Below are 8,883 nucleotides of genomic sequence, written 5' to 3' on the forward strand. Positions count from 1 at the left end.
ATAAACACAACTCACACTACATTATGGAGCCACCACCAGCTTGCACAGTGTCGTGTTGGGTCTGGGCCACAGTCGAGCCCTACGGTCAGCTCTTACTGAAATCGGGATTCATCTGACTAGGCCATCGTTTTCCAGTACTCTAGAGACCAACCGATATGGTACCGAGCCTAGGAGAGACGCTGCAGGCGGTGTCGTGCTATCAGCAAAGGCACTCGCGACTGTCGTCTGCTACCATAGCCCATTAACACCCAGTTTTGCAACACTCTCCCAATGGATACGTTCGTCGTACGTCCCACATTGATATTGTAAGTAGGCTGTTTAGGTTCTTATATTGGTAACGCCGCCGCCACGTAGCGCTCTCTGTATGAAAATCACTGGCTGTGCTGTGTGCAGTCTGTGGCTAGTTTGCATTGTTGTCTGCCATTGTAGTGTTGGGCAGCGGCAGCTGGATGTGAATAGCGCGTAGCGTTACGCAGTTGGAGGTGAGCCGCCAGCAGTGGTGGATGTGGGGAGAGAGATGGCGGAGTTTTGATAATTTGTAATACTGGATATTATGAACTACTATATATATTATGACTGTTAAGGTAAATACATTGTTTGTTCTCTATTATCATCTTTCAATTGCTAACTATGCCTATCAGTAGTTAGTGCCTTCTGTAGTTTGAGTCTTTTATTTAGCTGGCAATAGTGGCGCTCGCTGTATTGCAGTAGTTCGAGTAAGGAAGATTTTTGGTGAGGTAAGTGATTTGTGAAACGTATAGGTTAATGTTAGTCAGGGCCATTCTTTTGTAGGGATTTTTGAAAGTCAGATTGCGTTGCGCTAAAAATATTGTGTGTCAGTTTAAGCACAGTCGTGTATAAATTGTTCAAAGGGGACGTTTCAATATCCGAGGTTATTTCACGCAGTGTTCCTTGTCCGTTATCACTCACAACTCTATGCGAACACTATTGCTCTCGGTCGTTTCATGAAGGTGGTCGGGCACTGCGTTGTCCATGGTGAGAGGTAAAGCCTGAAACGTCGTATTCTCGGCACACTCTGACACTGTGGATTGACGATTGAATTCACTAACGATTTCCGGAATGGTACATCCAATGCGTCTAGCTCCGACTACCATAACGAGGTTAATTCCAGTCATGCGGCCATAATCACATGAATCACTTGAGTATAAATAACAGCTCTGCCAATACACTGTCCTTTTATATACTGTGAACGGATCTGCATGTGTGCATATCGTTATCCTACAGCTATCGTCACCTCGGTGTATAGCTTTGCGTGTACATTCAGTGATATATTTGGATACTGTCTGGATAATTTGTGGTGAACAGTAAAGAAAGTAAAGAAGTAATAAATTGAAACGTCATGGCCGATGCTGAAGTTTTAATTGCATAGATAGAAAAAGCGCAGTAAGAGCTAATTTTTTTTTTCGTTTTGTTATTCTGTGGAGCCTGTCAGCGGGGAAAAGTTCTGAAAACGTTTGAAATTATGTTTAAAGTGTGTCGGAAGTCGCCGAATGTTCTCATTGTCAAATGCTGTATGAAAATAGTCTGGGGAATTACCGAGCTATGGAGTTACGCTACCTCAAGGTACACAACCAGAAAAAGAAATTTGTACAACCTTTTAGAGTTTCCCAATTCACTCAGTATTTATTGACGCAAGAGTGCATATGGAGCACATGAAGTGATTACATTTGCAGATGAATGGCACACGCCGTTCTGGGGTACCATAATAGTACACGGTGTAGCCTCCACGGGGGGAACTGCAGGCGTTGAGTCTTGCATCCAGTCGATAGTACTGATGGCCAACACTGTCCTGGGATACATTATGCCACGCCTTTAGTCGTATAAGCGTTGTTGGGTGACGGGTCGCACCAGTCACTTCTCAAAAAAATGGCTCTGAGCGCTATGGGATTTAACTTTTGAGGTCATCAGCCCCCTAGAACTTAGAACTACTTAAACCTAACTAACCTAAAGACATCACACACATCCATGCCCGAGGCAGGATTCGAACCTGCGACCGTAGCGGTCGCGCGGTTCCAGACTGTAGCGCCTAGAACCGCTCGGTCACACCGGCCGGCAGTCACTTCTCGTCCCAACATATTCCACACGTGCTCGACTGGAGACAAGTCCGCAAGATCGTGCTGGCCAAGGAAGTTGTTGCATGTCTTGTAGAGCATGTTGAGTTTCACGGGGCATGGGAGAGCATTATCGCGTTGGAACATAACAATACCTTCCTGTTGAAAGAACGGCAAAGGAAATGGTGTAACAGTATTCTGCACGAACCGATCGCTGGTTAGCGTCCCCTCCAGAATCGCCATAAATGAACGTGGCTTGTGGCTTACCGTACCCCAGACACTAAGAACTGTCGTGGAGCCAGTGTGTCTTGGACGAATGCACTCCACAAGACAGCCCTCACCGGGTCTACGTTGCACGGGCAGACGGCTATCACCCGCATGCAGGCAGAATCTGCTTTCATCACTGAAGAGCACGGGGTGCCGTTCCATCTGATGTGATCTGACCTGACGGCACCAGTTAAGCGGTACTTGTCGATGATGTGGTGTGAGACGGGATAGAGGTGTGCTTCCCTGTAGTGCCACTGCTAATAACTGGTTCGCAACAGTTCTTATTGACACCTCTGGACTCACAAACTACACTACTGGCCATTAAAATTGCTATGCCAAGGAAAAATGCAGATGAGAAACGGGTATTCATTGGACAAATATATTATACTAGAACTGAATGTGATTACATTTTCACACAATTTGGGTGATAGATCATGAGAAATCAGTACCCAGGACAAACACCTCAGGCCGTAATAACGGCCTTGATACGCCTGGGCATTGAGTCAAAGAGAGCTTGAATGGTGGGTACAGGTACAGCTGCTCATGCAGGTTCAACACGATACCACAGTTCATCACGAGTAGTGACTGGCGTATTGTGACGAGCCAGTTGCTCGCCCACCATTGACCAAACGTTTTCAATTGGTGATAGATCTGGAGAATGTGCTGGTCAGCGCAGCAGTCGAACATTTTCTTTATCCAGAAAGGCCCGTACATGACCTGCAACATGCGGTCGTGCATTATCCGGCTGAAATGTAGGGTTTCGCAGGGATCGAATGAAGGGTAGGGCCACGGATCATAACACATCTGAAATGTAAACGTCCACTTACCAAAGTGCCGTTAATGCGACCAATAGGTGACCGAGACGTGTAACCAATGGCACCCCATAACACCACGCCGGGTGATACGCCAGTATGGCGGTGACGAATACACGCTTCCAATGTGCATTCACCGCGATGTCGCCAAACACGGATGCGACCATCATGATGCTGTAAACAGAACCTGGATTCATCCGAAAAACTGACGTTTTGCCATTCGTGCACCCAGGTTCGTCGTTGAGTACACCATCGCAGGCGCTCCTGTCAGTGATGCAGCGTCAAGGGTAACCGTAGCCATGGTCTCCGAGCTGATAGTCCATGCTGCTGCAAACGTCGTCGAACTGTTCGTCCAGGTGGTTGTTGTCTTGCAGACGTCCCCATCTGTTGACTCAGGCTGCACGATACGTTACAGCCATGCGGATAAGATGCCTGTCATCTCGACTGCTAGTGATACGAGGCCGCTGAGATCCTGCACGGCGTCCCGTATCACCCTCCTCAATCTACCGATTCCATACTCTGCTAACAGTCATTGGATCTCGACCAACGCGAGCAGCAATGTCGCGATACGACAAACCACAATCGCGATAGGCTACAATCCGACCTTTATCAAAGTCGGAAACATGATGGTACGCATTTCTCCTCCTTACACGAGTCATCACAACAACGTTTCACCAGGCAACGCCGGTCAACTGCTGTTTGTGTGTGAGAAATCGGTTGGAAACTTTCGTCATGTCAACACGTTGTAGGTGTCGCCACCGGCACCAACCTTGCGTGAATGCTCTGAAAAGCTAATCATTAGCATATTACAGTATCTTCTTCCTGTCGGTTAAATTTCGCGTCTGTAGCACGTCACCTTCTTGGTGTAGCAATTTTATGGCCAGTAGTGTATCTTATCTGAGCTGTGACAGCTGTGCGATCCTGGCGGACGTCTGCGCTGCGTGGACGCCGAGAACCTCGTCTGCGTGTGCCAGAATGTTCACCTGACAATTGATACCAGCAACGTTACACTACTGACGCAGCACCTGCATCTTGTGGGCCAGTTCTCCGGAAGGACCATCCGGCACTCGGAAGGCCACAATTGGAACCTTTTGAAACTCGCTCAGTTGGCTGTAGGAAGCATGGCATAGATGCTTGCTTGGTTCACACATTTCCACCACACTGAGCCTTCTGGTTGTGAACATTCCGCGTTAAGTGTATTGAAACTTTAACGTAAGATTATGCCCCTTAATGACTACAGCATTTGAAATTTTAAAATTCCATCAATAATTGCATAAATTATTGAACATCAACTTATTTTGCCCCTGGAAACCAGTAGAGAGGCAACCAGTAACTGGAACTGTTCACGTTTTTAGCCGTTTAGTAATAATGATTGGCCTTGATTGGCAAAATTACGTATTCGAATCCCAGCCTGGTGCACAGTTTTAATATGGGACTAAATTCAGCATACTGAAATCATCCATCCACATGATGATGTGAAATACGACGTCAGTCGCGTTTTCCTAGATTTCCCGTGACATCCTACGGCAGTATGTGTATTGTAGTATTGTAGCGTCTTCATTGATAGTGTAGCAGTTGATATCTTTGCGCAGTAAAATGTTCTGCTCGTTTCCACTATCATTTCATAGGAAACGTACAATGAAGCTCAACTAGGACTCGTGTATTTACTCACGACAGTAACATATAGCCCCAACACCCTTCCTCGTCTTGTTCCTCCAATATATTCACAATACGCTGTTTTCGAAACAAGTACAAAATCAAAAACAAAGCGTTACATGAAGTATTTCCACTGTCGCTCTAGTCAAAGGACAAGTATACGTGAGAAAAAAAATGCTACAAGGTAAACAGACATGGTTCTTGCACTTATCCAAACTTGTTTAACGTCTGTGTTGGCAGACTTGCGGTTGAAGCTTTGAATAACATAGTACAAGTTATTGTATGTGAAGGGAATCATGCGATACTAACAGGAAATGCAGATAATGTTGAAGGCAATAAGAAAATATGGAAAAATTCCGAATACGTACCAATAATTCTAAGACAAAAGTAATGAAAAGAGACAAATAAACACAGTCCACATAAAATAATACTAGAAGGAGATAATTTTAGCATGTTATCATCTTCAAGTACCTAGGATCTACGGTTACTGCAGATAAAAATGTGTACCGGAGAAGTAAGGAAAGGAAGCTAGTGGCTACGATTTGCTTTATATGATGAATATTCCGAAATTAGCAGTAGATATAGACTCACAACACAATTTAATGATGATGAAGAGTAGGCCGAAGTTTAACACATTGATCTGTAAGACTAAGTGCGCAAAGAAATGGGAAAATGGGATACGAACGTACTAAGAAATGAAGAGATACACTAGAAGTTTTCTGAGGCTATATGTACTGCGAAAATGAACAGATCAGTGGGCGATTCACTTGAAGATGAATGGGCACTTCTAAAAAGGGTAATCACTGAAGTTGGAAAGAAAAATGTGGGTACAAGGAAGGTAACTGCGAAGAAATCATGGGTAACAGAAGAAATAGTTCATATTATCGACGACAGAAGGAAGTGCAAAAATGTGCAGGAAAATTTAGGAATATAGAAATACAAGTCACTTAGAAATCAAATAAACATGAAATGAAGGGAAGATAAGGAAAAATGACTGCACGAAAAAGGTGAAGAAATAAAAAAAATGAATGTCGGCAGCACTGACTTAGCATACAGAAAAGCGAAAATAGCCTTCGGTGAAATGAAAAGCAAGGAAGAGTTCAATGGGAATTCCATTCTTAAATGTGCAGGAGAAAGCATATAGGTGGAAAGAGCACATTAAGGCCTCCATGAGGGGGAGGCCTTCTCTGTTTACATGATCGAAGAAGAAACAGAAGTCGATAGGGACACAGTATTAGAATCAGAATTGAAAAGAAGTTTGAACAACTTAACGTCAAATAAAGCAGAAGAGATGCATAACATCCTATCGGAATTTCTACAATCATTAGTGCAATGGCAACAAAACGACTATTCATGTTGGTGTGTAGAATGCATGAAACTGACGATGTACCATCGCACTTTCGGAAAAACCATCATCCACACAATTCCGAAGATATCAAGAGGCGCAAAGTGAGAGAGTTATCGCACAGTCACCTTAAAAGTCCATACGTCCAACTTGCTGACAAAAATAATGCACAGAAGAACGGAAAAGAAAATTGTGCATCTGTTAGATGATGATTACTTTGCCTATAGGAAACGTAAAGGCACCAGAGAGGTAGCTCTGACGTTGCGGTTAGTAACGGAAGTAAGAGTGAAGAAAAACCAAGTCACGTTCATAGGATTTTTAGACCTGGTGAAAGTTGTTCGAAATAGGAATAAACTATAGGATGCAGAATGCATTAAACTGGCGGTATACCATCGCACTCTCGGAAAACCATCATCCACACAATTCCGAAGATAGCAACCAAGAGGGAACAATAAGTGTCGAAGAACAAGAATGAAGTGCTCGGATTAAAAAGGGTGTAAGATAGGGTCGTAGTCTTTCACCGCTTCAATTCAGTCTCCACATCGAAGAAGCAATGACGGAAATAAAAGAGAGTTTCAACACAGGGATTAAAGTTCAGGATGAAAAGACATCAGTGATGAGTAACCTCAGTGAAAGTGAAGAAGAATTTCAGGATACGCTGAATGGAAGAACACTGTAATGAGTACAGAATAGGAACTGAGATTAAATCGAAGAACGACGAAAGAAATGAGGTGCAGCAGAAATGAGATCAGCGAGAGAATTAGTTAGTGAGTTACGTGTTCCATGGATCATTTTGCACGATAGATCGTAAAGATGTGGAACGAGTCATTTTACATTCAGATGTACATACGGTTACATACTGTTCATTTCTAACTTTTATTTTTATTTTTTTAAAACAAAAAAGGTTACATATGTGACTGAGTAATTCCTACCCAAAACCTTTTACACATTACGGTAATAGAAATTCTTCTACGGAATAGAAAAAGTTGTCAAGGAGAAACTTTCTCACTTTGTTATCAAATATTGCTCTTTTGTCAGACTTTTTATATAACTGGATGAGTGATGAATAATTTTTGTTGCAGCACTGTGCACCCGTTTTTGTGCTAAAGACAACCTTAATGTTGTGTAATGAATGTCATTTTTCCTTCTGGTATTGTAATTATGTACCTCATTGTTCGTTTTGAACTGTAGTGTGTTATTTACTTCAAACTTCATGAGGGAATAAATATACTGTGAAGCAATTGTCAGAACGCCCATATCCTTAAACAGCAGCCTACAAGATGATCATGGGTGAGTACCACATATTATTACTACCGCACGTTTCTGCGCAATGAAGACTTTCTTTCTTATAGATGAGTTACCCCATAACATCTTTCCATATGACATTACTGAATGAAAATATGCAAAATATGACAGCTTACTATTTTGTACCTCCCCAAGATTTGAAATGATTCTAAGCGCAAATGTGGCTGAAGTAAGTTGGTTTAGGAGTTCCAAAATGTCTTTTTTCCAATTTAAATCTTATGAATGTGGCACGTAAGAATTTTGAAGTTTCTACCCTATTTATTATTTTCTCGGCATGTATTACACTCATAACTGGCGCAGTACCGCTAGATGTGTGAAACTGAATATGTTGCACCTTTTTAAAATTGAGGCTGAGATCATTTGCAGAAAATCGGTCAATGGTACTTTTAAGAACTTTGTTTACCATTTCTTCTGTTTCTGTATGTATGCTTGGATTGGCTACAATATTAGAGTCATCTGCAAAAATAAATAATTTTGCTTGTTGTATACTAGGCAGAAGATCGTTTACGAGTACATACACGAGGAACGGTAGTGGACCTAAGATTCAACCTTGGGGAACCCCATACGTGATTTCTCCCCAATCAGATTTATATATCACTGGACTATATTGCTTGAATTACTAAGTACAGCTTTCCACATTCTTTTGGTTACTGGACATTATCCATTGGTCGGCTACATCATCAACTCCATAAAACGTTAATTTATCTAGGAGAGTACTATGATTCATGCAATCAAATGCCTTAGAGAGCTCGCAGAAAATACGAATCGGATCTGTTTTATTATTTAATTCTTGTAAAACCTGGTGAGTGAACGTGTAAATGACATTCTCAGTACAGCAACCCATCTGAAACTCAAACTATGATTTGCTAAGGATAATACAGTATTATTGCCAAGATGAGATACTGTTCTAGAAGACATCATCCTCTCTAAAATTTTGGAGAATATGACAGCAGTGAAACATGTCGGTAGCTATTGGTATTTCTCTTATCACGTTTCTTAGAGAGGGGTTTAATAACAGGATATATCAGTGTCTCTGGAAAAATGTGTTGAGTTAGTAATGCATTAGGTATTTCAGATAAGACTGGGCTTATTACATAAGAACAAATTTTTCGTAGTCTATTGGAAACACCATCAAAATCAGATGAGCTTGTTCCTTGAATCTTTAATAAACTTTCTTAATAACTTTGGGAAGCTTCTGTAATGTGCAACTACTGCAGTATACCTACTTGTTCTCACCAAAAGATACATTTCCCTTTTCCTTTCATGATATTTTAATCCGTCCAGTGAGTCATGGTTCCTTTACGTCCTTTCTGATTAGCTTACGTGGAAAGTTATTTTCAAAAAAAATTTATAAATTTATCATGGAACAGGTTAAATTTTATGTTAGCATTTGGTTCACTATAAATTACACTTCATGTCATCTCCA

The sequence above is a fragment of the Schistocerca cancellata genome, chromosome 2 (assembly GCF_023864275.1).
Source record: "Schistocerca cancellata isolate TAMUIC-IGC-003103 chromosome 2, iqSchCanc2.1, whole genome shotgun sequence".
In the NCBI taxonomy this organism is placed as follows: Eukaryota; Metazoa; Arthropoda; class Insecta; order Orthoptera; family Acrididae; genus Schistocerca; species Schistocerca cancellata.